The following is a 13,674-nucleotide window of genomic DNA, read 5'->3' on the forward strand; positions in this document are numbered from 1 at the left end:
TGATGTTTTTCCCACTGTTTTATGTCCTTTTAGCACTACTTAACCTAATCTATATCAAGGTGCAGCCTGTGCTGTGCATAACTTGGCTACTTATGTAAATCTAATCATACATCCTATACCCTTAGAAGCGTATCAAAAGTTACTGTCTAGCTTACTCGAGGCTGCAAGGCTAACAGACTGTGCCTACAATGTCAGAGAATGCCCTGCAACGTACTTCCAATAAGAAAAAGGGGACCTAATACCGTATATTCCTTTTAATTTCGTTTAAGCATAACCCCAGGGTGTCTGGCTATTCTCAGAAGGTCAGGATTTAGATATGTTTGATGTGAACCTTTCTCTTCTCCTCCATTCTTCTGCCTCGTTCAGGTAAATCGTAAAACATTTTCAGCAGTTCATAAATATTCTCTTTGTTGCTGTTGCTGAAATCACTGTAATGGCATTCGACAAGGCAAAGATTTCCTGAAAGCAGCATGAAGTTTTTGACATAATCTCATAGGGCTTGCACCCGTATGTTAAATTCCATATGCATGAATTTCAAATCTTATCTCCACGGTTTTGGTATATTCAGTCTAAAGACTTATTCAGTCCTTTACAGAAGTAAATTAGAGTTTGAATCCCAGTAAGAAACTAAACTCTAGCTGCAGTTCAAAAGTGTTTGGAGCCTGTTTATTTTTGGTTATCTTATCATATCAGTTTTCAATTCCCATTTGCTACTTAACTTGTGTTCAATAAATTATTTCCACAGAAATACAAAATTAGTAGTTGACTAACATATTTATACTGATCAGCTTATCATTTGAAATATGTTGTCATGGTGACAGTGAGGTCAGAGAACTTTGTGAGATAAGATTAGATATTTTATAGAGTTTTTCAGTGTGGCAACAGATGCATCCCATGGCATTGTATATTTGCTTTGCTTTCTTATTTGCTTTTTTATGAAAGAATAAAAAACTTTATGCTTCCAGGCATAAACCATAGAGTATAGATTAGAAGAAGCTTTATCTAAGGCAAGTTATTCTGTTACGGAGCTCTTATTCCCAGGAACTGACCACTACTAGACAGAGGGTTCCCTGGGGACCGGTCCAAGAGGACCTAAAGGTCAGTTCATTAGTTATTTTGAATATTAGCTGTATAGCTAAGGAGAAAGAGCCTCATTTATATTTTCTTTCAATACTAAAAAATAAGAAAATATGAAACACTTTCTTCTGGAGAACTACTTTATAGTATTTGCTACCAAACCTCACAACTAATAAGCAGAGGAAACAAAAAGTCCGGCTAATGAAACGCTATTTTGCAAAATGTCATCAAAACGATACTTCAGCAATGATGAGTTTTGTAGTAATAGGTCCACAGCCATAAGCTGTGTTTTCAACATCTACATGTTATTAAAAATTTCACATTTCCACTGTGGGTTTAGTATTCTGACTGCTGCCTTTTGAATGTTTTTTGTAAAAAAAAAAAAATCTTTAAAATAGGCTTTATTACTAAGTCATTAAGAAAAGTACCAGCTAACTTTTAGTGAAAAATTTTTCTCTAATGAGCATGCAGACAACGAATGATTTCTATGTTTTATAATAACAGAAGCTAGATATCTATGTGTTAAATCTAGTACAATGTTGATAGGATTACTTTGAGAGAATAAGATCAAAGAAAATTGAAGAAACTCTGAGTGGAAAATGTTACCAGTTGGATTTAATAATTTGGTGGTCCTAGCCTTCATGGACTTTTCAGTCACTCTCTTTGCAAGATTTTTGTGTAACAAACTCCATAGGTGTTTGATCAATTCTGCTTCCATCTATTCACACCCTCTTCCAGTTGATATTCGGCTTCAAACTGAGCCCCATTCACCTGCATTAAATAAGCCAATTCTATGTGATTGCCCAAGGTTGCCCTCTTTTTTTTTTTTTCATTCTTTCTCTCCTGTTCAAAAATACCCTGAAGAAAAAAAAATAGTCCTTTCTCTCTCTTGTGCCTGCAGCCGAGCACTCTGGCCCCTGAGCTCTTCAGTCCAAGATACCAAATCTGGTTTGATGCCTTTCTTCCAAGTACCAACCTGTTTTGCTGAAACTTTGATATTTCTGATTTTCTCTTGCTCCAGGTGCTCTAATAAATTCTTATTAGAGGTGTAATTCTTATTTTAGAAGAAGAAATTCAAAATATCTTTCTTCTAATTTCTAGGGGACAGTAGTTTTGTAATATCATATACAATGCTTCAAAGGAATAATGTGGTATATTTTAAGGGATAATTTTGCTGATTGAAATTAACTTCATAGTTACTCTATGTTTTTTAAAAAATAGGAAAAAGTATAGAACCATGGTAAATTAATAAAGCAGACCTACTCATTGATTAAGTCATAAAGATAAGCATAATTCTTAGCTATATATTTCAGTGTGGTGTTACAGTTATTCTCCATGAAAAATATAATACTATAATTAAATAACACCCTGTTGAGGGTATTTTTGTTAAACCTTGGCATGCTAAAGAGCATTATGTTTGTTCTTTGTTTTAGGGACTGAGCACTACTTCCTGAGTGTAATGAATCTTCCAAGAAACGCTGTATGGGAGGGTGCGGGAGAAAGAAAGTGTACGTTGCTTGATATGCTCACGAAACTAGTTGTTTGCAACCAAGCATCGTATTCAAGAATGAGCTTAAGGAGGAGTTTTTGATGGAGAAGAAGGCAAACAGAAAGTATGGGATATAACAACGTCATTCTTCAGTATCTGAATATATGTATATCCCTTGGGTATCTATCTTTGGGGAAGTAGCAGGTGGACCTGCTTTTCATATATACTTTCCATTCTTCACGTAGTTGCTACTTCAGTAGCACCTGCAGATCTTCAGATTAAATGTCCTGAATATTCTGCTAGCTCCTGACGAGCTGCTGCATACCTTCCCCATGTCAGTCCTGACTGTGCAAAGCAGAGTGGTTATCCAGGCTGCTTGGAGCCACAAACCCTGGGGATTTGAATGGAGGCGCTTGTCTAGTGGAGCAGTTCTCCAGGACTGTCCACGAGGTCTAAAAAGGGAAGAGAAAGGCAAGGCGATGAAAACAGAAGAAGGGAGGTAAAACAGCTCTCCTACATCGTACATGATACGCCTACATTATGATGTAAAAGTAACAGCAAAAGTAACTGCAAAACTAACACCAATTCATATAGACATCCCTGAACTAGCTTTAAGCTAGCTAGCTTGAATACTGAAAAATTTGCTTCTGTTTCCCCCATATTCCTTTAAAATAAGAAAGTCATCTCTTTTAGGCTTTTTATAATAAAAGGCTAGTACAACCTGATGGCTATTATACAATTCAGATAATAATTATTTGTCTGGGACAGCAATTATACGATATCATCACATCCTCTAGTATAACTTTATCTAGCTCAAGCTGCTTTCAGCAAAAGCAGACAGTGGATTGTAAAGATAGATTCCGCACCAAAAAGAAAATAAGACAGCGAACAGACAGAGCAGTACTTGCTACACTGTGATTCATATAACCATGGCATCTTATCATATTTCCGTCAAAACTAAGAGATAAAAAGCAAGAAAGAAAAAGAAAAGACAGCTCATGAAAAATAAGTGGAATAATAAAAAAATTGCCTCATGAAATGAAGCATTCTTTAAAATAAACTACAACACACATACATGCGTGCATGCACGTACACACACACACACACACACACACACAAACACACACACACACACACACACACACACACACACACACACACACACACAAACACACAGAGGGCAGAAGAGATGTGACACACAGGCATTTAAAGAAAAGACAAGGAATTATAAATGTGCAGCATTTTGCCCTGAACAAATCAATTTTTCAGCAGCTTGCACAGTTCTCAAGTTTGGATTTTTTTTTTTTGGAAAGAAGATTGTTTTAGCAGAACACACTATGTGTGCATAACAAGTCATCTAAATCAATGTTGTACATCGTCTTTAGGCAATGATTTTTTCCACTATTTGTCAAAGACAAGAAATGAATTCTAAGCAGTTTTGAACTGGTATTTTGTTGTAATTATACTACCTTTTTACAACAATATTGTGATTTATGATGCAAAATAAGTGCTTCAGGGTTACTTTCTGGCATTCATTATGTCAAAGAGAAAAACAATTAAATTCCAGATACATAAAAGACAGGTAGATGCAAGAGTGTGCAGTGCAGCCTGAAATTAATTTGAGCACCAAAGATTTATAAATTCCCTTTGAGTACTTGATGATAGCATTAGATCTATTGACTGCAATCTGGGTACAATGCATGCATGTATTAAAACTTAATTTTAATCTGTGCCTACGTTGTAAGAACGGTCTCAAAATAGGCTGTGTGTGTGTGTGTGCACTCCACCAGGGCAGGAGGTATCAGATTCATAGGATCCAGGAAGCTTAATGGTGCACTACAAAGTGTGGCTCAAGGGGAAGGACATTAATATCATCGTCCAGAAATGCAAAAAAAATGCACAGCCGTAAGAGACAGCTTAAAAGTTGTAATTGAATCTGTTCTTAGGGTTATGTTTCCTGAGTTTCTCTGTTTGGGAGGAATGAGCTGTGTGATTTCCATTACTATCCCTAAAGAATTTTACAGCTTCTGGATTATAGCTACCGTAAATCCCACTGGAAGTGCTGTAACCATACCTGTCATCAACATCCCAGCCTATAATATCCATACCAGCTTGCTTTTCCTTCTTGACCTAACTCTCCTTGTGTTTGCCTGTCATCCTTGGTACATGACACCACTATCCAGGTGCAGACTTACAAAAATAGGGCCATAGCCTTCTTTTCACTGCATTTACTTGAATGTTAGCATATTCCTCTACCTTTGAGCTTAGCTGCATGAAATTAGCCATACGACAGTAATCGTTATAAAAAACATGTTTTATTCCAAATGGGAAAAACTAAAACTTTTTCATACAGAAGGTAAGAACAATGAATATTTTGGGGGACTATTCTTTTTCCAAATTACTTGAAAGATTTACGAATGTGAGGGCGTATTCACAAAGACTAATTTTAGTCTTTAAGGGGCGAAAATCTCTAATTTATAAAAGGTCATCCATACGTGAGTCAGAGTAAATAAAGTAGGTCCCATTTTGATTCATAGAAAGATCCTCTCTCTCTTGTTCTTTCACTCTCTTTGTCTTTCCACTGAATATAGAGCTGTCTTAGGGAGCTTTCCTTTCCAAGGCTATAATTAATTAGCTGTTGAAGCTGACCTTGCTTTAACTGGAGGAGTAAGAACAAATAACTTCTGAGATCCCTTCCAACTTGAATTATTCTATTTTATGAAATCCTTTACACCAATTAATAAACTAAGATCAAAAATTTCAGCTACTGGCATCATCTAAGATGGTAAGTTTTTTCAGTGTTCTGAAACATCTATCTTAGTAAAATATGTTTGCGTATAGCTTTCACTGAGTAATAGAGATGTTTATGTTCTTTTGATAATATTCTCCACTTGTGAAAAAATATATTTTTGCATTATAACTTAAGTCTTATATATACTTGTGTGATTTAGAAAAGAAAATTATTGTTCAAGTATGTTAGATCACAAATAATACAATAGTTTTCTCCCGATAATTACAATGAAGATAGTTTAGATAAGTTGGATGATGATGTTTGAAACAGATTACCTGTGCATGTCAGATATCATCAAAATTTTCTTCATGTAAGTCAATACTGAAATAATTTTGCACACTTCTGTACTTTTTATCATCAATTTTTGACTGGTATTCTTGGTGGCCTAAATATCTCCATACACTTTAGTACATTACTAATCAGTATATATTCACTAATTATACAAGCTGCTTTTCATAAGCTCTAGGACAGCTTTGAGGGCTAAGGATCTAATAGTGTCTAATGTCTTGATTCTTTTGGGGATCAATTGTCCCACCATAACTTGTCGGATCAGTGCACTGTGCTTGTCCAAGCTATTTGCCTAAGTTTTAGAATTCTCCATTTTTCCTTATTTGCAAAAGCATTAATAGTGTGGTGATCCTAGGAGTCATGCTGGGCCATAGTGCATTCCATACATTAAGCTCAAAGAAGCTTATTGTTTTATTAACAGTAATAAATTTGGGGTAGATTTGTGGCAGATTTCTAATATGCTGCATACAGAAAAAAGGTGCTGAAACCTATGATATTAATATTGCATGGAGGTCATATATGATTGTTTAAAGCACTGAGGGCAGGCAAAATAACTCGCATACTTCTCCGAATTCAATATTTGATTGCTTTCCTTATTGTGATCTTTGGTTAACTTCATGCAGAGGGACTTACACAGTAAAGAAATTACTTGTTTTATAACTTAGTTTTGTAATCCACTGGATTTTTCCTGCATTATGTGACCAGGAATTGATGCGACTAGACTGCCATTCATAAGGCAGCACGACTTTTCTTTCAATTGCTGGAACCTGTTACATACAATTTATGTACTTGGAATTGATGTTTGTGCTAGACCTCAACCAGAAGGTATCAATAAAAGGCACTAACATTTGACATTGCACTAATTCTGCAATGTTTTGCCTTCTTACATAGCACAAATGACCAGGCTCACTTTGCAAATGTTTCGTTGAGCTCATTCATTCTTTATATGGGGATATCAATTATATAGCTATGTGAGACAGAGATGGTCAGTGAGCCCTATTGCCTGTTCTCTACTCTGCCTTGAAGTTATCATCCTTTTTTGTAATTATCCTCCAATATTGTTGGAATGTGGCCAGGTGGGTATGATAGTTCTATTTTTATTCATACTCTTCTCATGCCCAACACTCTGCTTTGAGCAACAATTAATGGGTTTACAAATAAATTTTTCATTCAAGAGACAGTGTCCTAGTGTCCATTTTCTTTGCTGCAGCACTTCATACTTGCGCATCTGTCTGCAGCTTGGCCAGCACTTCCGAAATCCTTTATCTTTCCAAGTTTTTTTTCTGACTGAAGACCTATTTTGCTTTTTGTTGGTCCACCTGAAGTGACAGTCATCACTTCTTCTATCAGAGCCATATTAAACATGTAAATATGAGAGAGATTGTGAAAATGAATAAAAAGCTCCTCTAATATTCAGATATGTTTTGTCTTCCTGTAGGATATATTACAGACAACATCTTCTTTCAAGAAGTAGGTGTGTTATACTGAAGATTCTGCATTTACAATCTATACAGCAATCATACACTAATGGAATATAGAAGGGAAGTGTTTGGATGTGTGTAATTGTATCTACTGATTTCATATTTGATCCTGAGGAAGCACTTTGGTGCTTGTAAACAGAGCTAAATTCTTTGGAGGAGAAAGGACTGTGACCAAATCCTAGCACAAAGCACAAGAGCTCAGGAAGGGGGAAGACGCAGGAGTGAAGTTCGTCTATGTGGCAAAAGGTATTTTCTCTGAAACCTCTGCAGCTGGCACATGAGAAAGAAAGAATCTCTCTCTATATATATATCACTCTATCCTAGAATCATTCTCTGAAGGAAAACAGAAATCATTCTGGGGAGTGTTTGGGTAACTGTGAGTAAACTTGATTCAAAGCTTGAAATGATTCCTTCTAGCTTCAGAGGACAGAGTTGGCTTTATTTGCTGAAGCCAGATCCTGTAAATCTTAATAGCCAGCGATTCTTTATATGACCAAACTTTTGCAAGGGTTGAGACCTACTATCATAATTAAAACTGGCAACTTTGAAATTTTGGTAAACTATGGACCTGCCTCTCAACCTGTCCCTGGCATGGACTGAGATGCCATCTGTGGCCCTGCAACATAACTTTATTGGGAAAGGTAACATTCTAGTGAATTACTGAAAGTCTCAGGTCTAAAGCTGAAATGAACAGATATGACTTCACTGAACTTTAGAAACAGCTACAGTCTAAGGTGTTTTGAGCTCAGCTTCAAAGCTGTGCCATGATAGCCCTGGTGAGCCCTAAACAGAAGAAGGGCTATTTTCCCTGAGCCATGGAAATTCCCCTCCCATTCCTCTTGCTTGTAATTGTCGCACCAGCAAAGCTGGTTCTTTTGGCCTGGTTTATTTCCCCTGGAAAGTTTTTCTAATATACTGATACAAAAATGCCTTAAGAACAACTGTACCTTGTTAGACCAAGGGTACTTCCAACTCAACATCTTCTCTTCAGCAGTAACCGAGAGCAAGTATAAACTGCCACTACCCTAGAGCGCTTCTCTTCCTTTCCTAGCCTTTAGTAATTTGTGGCTCAAGAATTGTCTTTGTCTGCAACAATTGCAAAGGATTCTTTTTCACAAATTTATTCTGTGTATGTAATCTAACTGATGTTGTCACTGAACCGTTCCCAATCCTAGACTATGGACCTCCTCCCTCAGTGTTATTAAAAGCTCAGAAACCACCACTGTGTTTGTTTTTTCATGTGTATTACTTTACATTTATTTGCCCTGAATTTCATTCAGTTTATTCTTCAGTCATTCAGTGTCTGTGTTCCTTTTGCTACACTGTCTGCTCTTAGTGTATTCAACAGGCCCATGAATGCAGCAGCAGAGACTCACTATGTACGCAGGAGCTTCATGAAAATTAACATTTTCACTAAATAATTAATTAATATGAAATCGTTTAAGTCTCACTTCATTTAAAACCCAGAGAGACACCAAACTCCTACTAGGTGGGCTCCACAGTAACCCCGAGTGGTGGCATGCTCTCAGCCAAGGTTTTAGAGTGCTCTGCTCAGCGTGGAGCTAAACAGGGAAACACTGCTATAGAGCATATGAGTTCTCAGGGAATCACAGACCTGATGTCCCAGGGACTGTATTTACACCATGGATAGGCAGTATGAGGATCATCTGCGATGTCCTCACCACTTACCAAAACTGAATCTAAACTAGCATTCTGTCTCATTGTTATTTGGTAAAGAAATATAAGGTCTATCACATTCTGGACATCTCAGACTTACCTGTGCATTGTGTCAGGAATTTTTCAGTCTTATGTAATTCAATTCCCAGTAGTATCCCTTCACTTGCAACACATGGATCTCTGCCCATTTTGCTATCTGACGGTAAAAGATCAAACCCTTAATTTCTTAAGAGCCTCATTTTTTTTTGCCTTCTTTACCAAAGTGATTGATTAAAATAGGCTTTTTTTTAGCCACAGTATCCACTCTGCAACTGTCACATGATGTAGGCTCACTCTGTCTTCTGATTTGAGACCTTGCTCCTTTCTTCATTGCCTGTTTCAATTAAACTTTGGCTTGAGGTTCTATCTGTCTCCTGTAATCTTGCCTTGTGCCTTGGCTCATAAGCATCTGTCCTGATATGGACACTAGCTCCTCACTGAGAAAAGTTTCCTATACGTCACAATCTGTATACTTAATGTATAGTTCAAGGAAACAAATGATAAAAGAATTCTAGAAAGTACTCTGAATGTCATTTTCTTTGGCAAGAAATGCATCTCTTCTTTCATGCACATAATTGAATTCTAAACTCTACCATCTCATACCACTAAAAAATTTCAGAGGAGGATATTCCCTTGAGTTCACTCCTAATAAAAATTTTTTTCAACTAAAGACGTATTAATCAAAGCTCAGAGAGTATGAAATTGTGGAAGCCCCTAGCACTGAAAGACAGAGGCTGGTTTTAATTATTTGGAAATAATTTTATTTTTTTTTTATAGGCAGGGATGCAGATGATAAGTCTAGTAGAAAATGAAAGTTAAAAGACAGTCATGTTTTCACAACAATGAAAATTGGGCTTGGATGCTATTCTTCATTGCAAGAATATATATAGTTTGTAGCCTGTCTACACATGTGCGATTTTCCTCCCAATGTGTGTGTGTGTGTGTGTGTGAGTACCTAGATGCAAATTTTCCCTCACTTTTCTTAGCAGATGAGCAATTCTAGTTCAGGCAGGTAACATTTTATTGCATATCACAAACATGAGCCAAAAAAAAATCTGAATATACCGTTCACTGAAATAATATTTACTTTGTCAGTTTGAATAACATCTGCCCTTACTGCTTCAATCTTTCCACTACCATTTGACCTCCATTTTCTCTCCTATCTCTACTGATTATGAGTTATTATTCAAGCCCTAAACACAAAAGTCTATTATGGTTTTTGACCTTGGTCATTCATGTATCTTCTATATCAAGGCCTTGCACTTACCCATCCTCTCGTAAATTAAACTGGAGTTCATATTTATCAGGTAGTCAGAAATATAACTACAGTACAACTGGCTCTTGATTGTGGTAGGCATTAAATAATCTATAATGAAAAAGGTAAACTAGTTATACAACCACTAGGTACATGAAAGATGTTATAAAGTACTTTTAAAAGATAGAAGCTCTCTGAATTTTTTGCTTATGACTTTTCAATACCTTCATACGAATTTGATGCTGTTTCTCTTGTACCGAGAAAATGTGACACTTCTGCAAAAGCAGCATTCTAGTTAAAATACAGAATATCCAGGTAACCCTCAAAAATCAGAAGGAAGTCTGTGCCATTGGAAGTTAGTTTTCCTGCTGGCATTATTTCTGTCCAAACAGCTGACATCAGCACTAGAGTTATGTCGGAAGCTATAGCTACTGTAGCAATTGGAAGAGTCCAGATCATTTGTGGAGCTGCATGGCAGGGGAGCAAACAGAAAGAGAGAAGAGGTCAGGGAAGTTTTCTAAACATCTCTTTGAGGAGGAAGTGTTGAGGCATTTCTATTTCCTGAGCAAGACTGAGGTAAACGGCTGGTGTTGTGGCAGAGGCATCAGAACTAAGACCAGCTCCACATCAAAATCTTAGGGAGTGTAAACCCACACATTTGCAGGCAGGCCCTCTGCACTCCGTGCTCCAGATGGTCAGGAAGTTAGGATACCATCCTGGTAATCACTGGTTTGAACTCTCCCAGGTGGAGGAATGTGAGTCCTCTCCCTTTCTGTCCCAGCGCCTATAAGGGGCTCTCCTTCACCTCCTTCTCCTCCCTGCCCCATCCCTTCAAGGGAGAGAGAGATACATCTAATTAATACCATGCCATGAGATCTGGATATTGGCCTTAATCCCAAGCGAAAATTTGGTACTGGATTAATATAAGTAGTTTCACTCCTTGGTATGTCAAGAAAGTTTTTGTAGTTGGCGATTTATCAGAACAGCAGGTAGATGTTCTGTTCTACCTGCAGTGTGAAAATAATCTCCTCATAAAGCTTTCCCTCTAAAAAATCATCCCTCCTCTTTCTGAAGTTCCATAGAAACAGGTTTGTAGTGTTCATTTGAATGATTGAAAGCCATCTTCTGAGCATGCTAATGTGATTTCATACATTAAATTGTCTCTTAATAGCAGGAAAATTGTGTTTTCTGTCACCCAGGGTTTATACGTTTGCTTTAATAATTATAAGAGCAGGCCATTTTCTAGATAATTGCAAACATTGGCAATTCACATTTAAGTTTATGCATAAGGATATTATAGGTACTGTAAATTTTATGCTTTATAAAAGATGCAGGATTAGTCTGATACATATCTTTTATGCACAGCCATTGATTGATGTGCCAGATACTAATAAAATTTGTCTGAAGAGTTTCACTGCAATCTGATTCTCATTCATTTGCATATGATTTCATTTTCTGAACAGTGTAAGAGTGTAACTATTTCTCAGTAGCATTACACTGACCTAAATCAGACATGGGGCGATTAACAGTGGAAGGTGACAGAGCAGAGGTAGGTAAGCGCCACTGAGAGTACCTATAAGACCAAAGAATACCTGGACACGGTGCAATTGATTTTGGAGGTAATGCAAATATTCTCCAGAGAATAAGGTCCTCATCATTTTGGGAATGTAAAACTAGCAAATACTTTTAATATTTATCTCTGAATGCTGAACTTCACCAGCTGTAAGTGGGGACTATAATATGGTCTATGAAATACCCAGGTGCTATAGTAATGACTAACTCAGAAAAATCCACAAGGTGATTAATATTTCTGATTTCAAAGAAACTGAGAGAGTATGTATGTTAAATAATTCCTTAAGATATATAGTAGACAATAATGATAAAGAGATATTGAATAGTTGCCTGTTATGTAAGCACTATAGTAAACAGAAGAATCCCGTAGGGGAAGAAGAAGAAAGTGATCATGCAGTTGAGACTGTATCATATCATTTATGCTAGAATACCTGAAATAGATTTTCACCAGAAACCTTAATAGTATTATTTTCTAACTTCTAAATGTTTTATCCTACAACGTTAGTAATGGTGTAAAACAATTTTTAGTGCAACTTTTCCAAGGTTTAGGAAAAAGAAAATAACAACCACTTAGCAAATCTAGCAAAATATCACCTAGTAAAAAAACTAATCAACTAGTTTCAGACATCTCGTTCAAGGGGATTTTCATTAGGCTGCCTCCTGCAGTCCGCAGTGAGATAGAACAAACAAGGGAGTCCTCTAGAACACAATTTGGAGCTCTTCTGTCAGACTGTGGATGTTTTAGTGGCTAAAATCTCATACATCTCTACCAAGCTTGTTCAAACTGTATCTTTAGAACAGTAAATTGTTTCAGTAGATTTTTCTCCTCGCTGGAAACAGCCCAACTGCCATCTACCATTTCCCAAAAATATTTAATAACACGCAGATTCTCCACAGACAACAGCAATAATATTATTATAATATATTATATAATAATACACACATATTATCTGAATAATTATGACAGACTACCATTCAAATATGGTATGAATTTGAACTTTAGCATTATCATAAGAAGAAGGTCCTGCTAACTTACTAATAGGTCATGCTGCAAATATTGCCTTTAATAAATTTGAGAAGATGGTTGAATGATTAAATTGTCTTTCTGATATCAATATCTGTTAGGGTAAGTCCCTCTCCTTGCACCGAAACTACTAAAATCAAAATCCTGCTTTGTGTCCTGTGTAATGAAGCATCTTGAGTGTCAGTGATGGACACAGATAGCAGACAATAGCAGCATGGGTAGGAAGCCCCCTGCTAGAACAATGGTGTAACGCCTTAAAATAACAGTGTTCATCTGACTGAATGAAATGGATGTATACCCTAAACCTCCAAGTCTGGATCATGTTTCCAGAGGGCACGTGAATATCGTGTCACATATTTCTAATGGTTACTATTGGAAAGGGGGCTCCATGATAATCTGAGCAATTATATCCTTAGCTGTTTCAGACAGCAAGTTTGTCCCTGAATTACTCTCCCACTTCCCTGTTTAACTGCTGTACACATTCAAGGCACCTCATTTAACCAGAACGTGCTTGGAGGCAGAGTTGACTTTCTGACTATCGGAAAGCATCTTAAATGAAATCCCAAATTTCATTTACATTTCTTTCTTTCTTTTTCTTCTTAATTTTTACATATAATTTTCCTAAGGTTTGGAAAATTCAGTTCACAGATGTTAAGTATGACAGCCTAGAAATAAGTCATCTATTCACACTTAGCGAATGTCATCAGGCTAAGAGTGGCAGTGCTTGGGTAACTACTCAATTTCAGTTTAAAGATCAATTCACCTTTCGCCATCATCATAATGGCCAAGAAGTTAGTTAATCTTAATGCAGTAGCGTTATGTAAGGAAACTATCTTAGTTTATCTGAAATTTAATTCATATTCACCCTGCTGCACTGTCATTTGTAATATCATGTGCTTTTGTTGAGGATAGACAGTTGGTGAATGAGTACTCATCCTCTTTGCTAGTTTAATTTTGGTCTGTAGCAAACTCCCACCAGAC

General features: G+C 36.7%; 1 long non-coding RNA gene across 1 annotated transcript in view; it reads left to right on the forward strand.

Moving 5' to 3' along the window:
* The window catches only part of LOC138065797 (uncharacterized), a 52,223-nt gene extending 43,896 nt beyond the window's left edge, over nucleotides 1-8,327 (forward strand). The window contains exon 4 of the long non-coding RNA XR_011138866.1: nucleotides 7,084-8,327. This is a non-coding gene — a long non-coding RNA (uncharacterized lncRNA). The remainder of the gene's footprint in view (nucleotides 1-7,083) is intronic.
* The last annotated feature ends 5,347 nt before the right edge of the window (nucleotides 8,328-13,674 follow it).

The sequence above is a fragment of the Struthio camelus genome, chromosome 1 (genome assembly GCF_040807025.1).
Source record: "Struthio camelus isolate bStrCam1 chromosome 1, bStrCam1.hap1, whole genome shotgun sequence".
Lineage (NCBI taxonomy): Eukaryota > Metazoa > Chordata > Aves > Struthioniformes > Struthionidae > Struthio > Struthio camelus.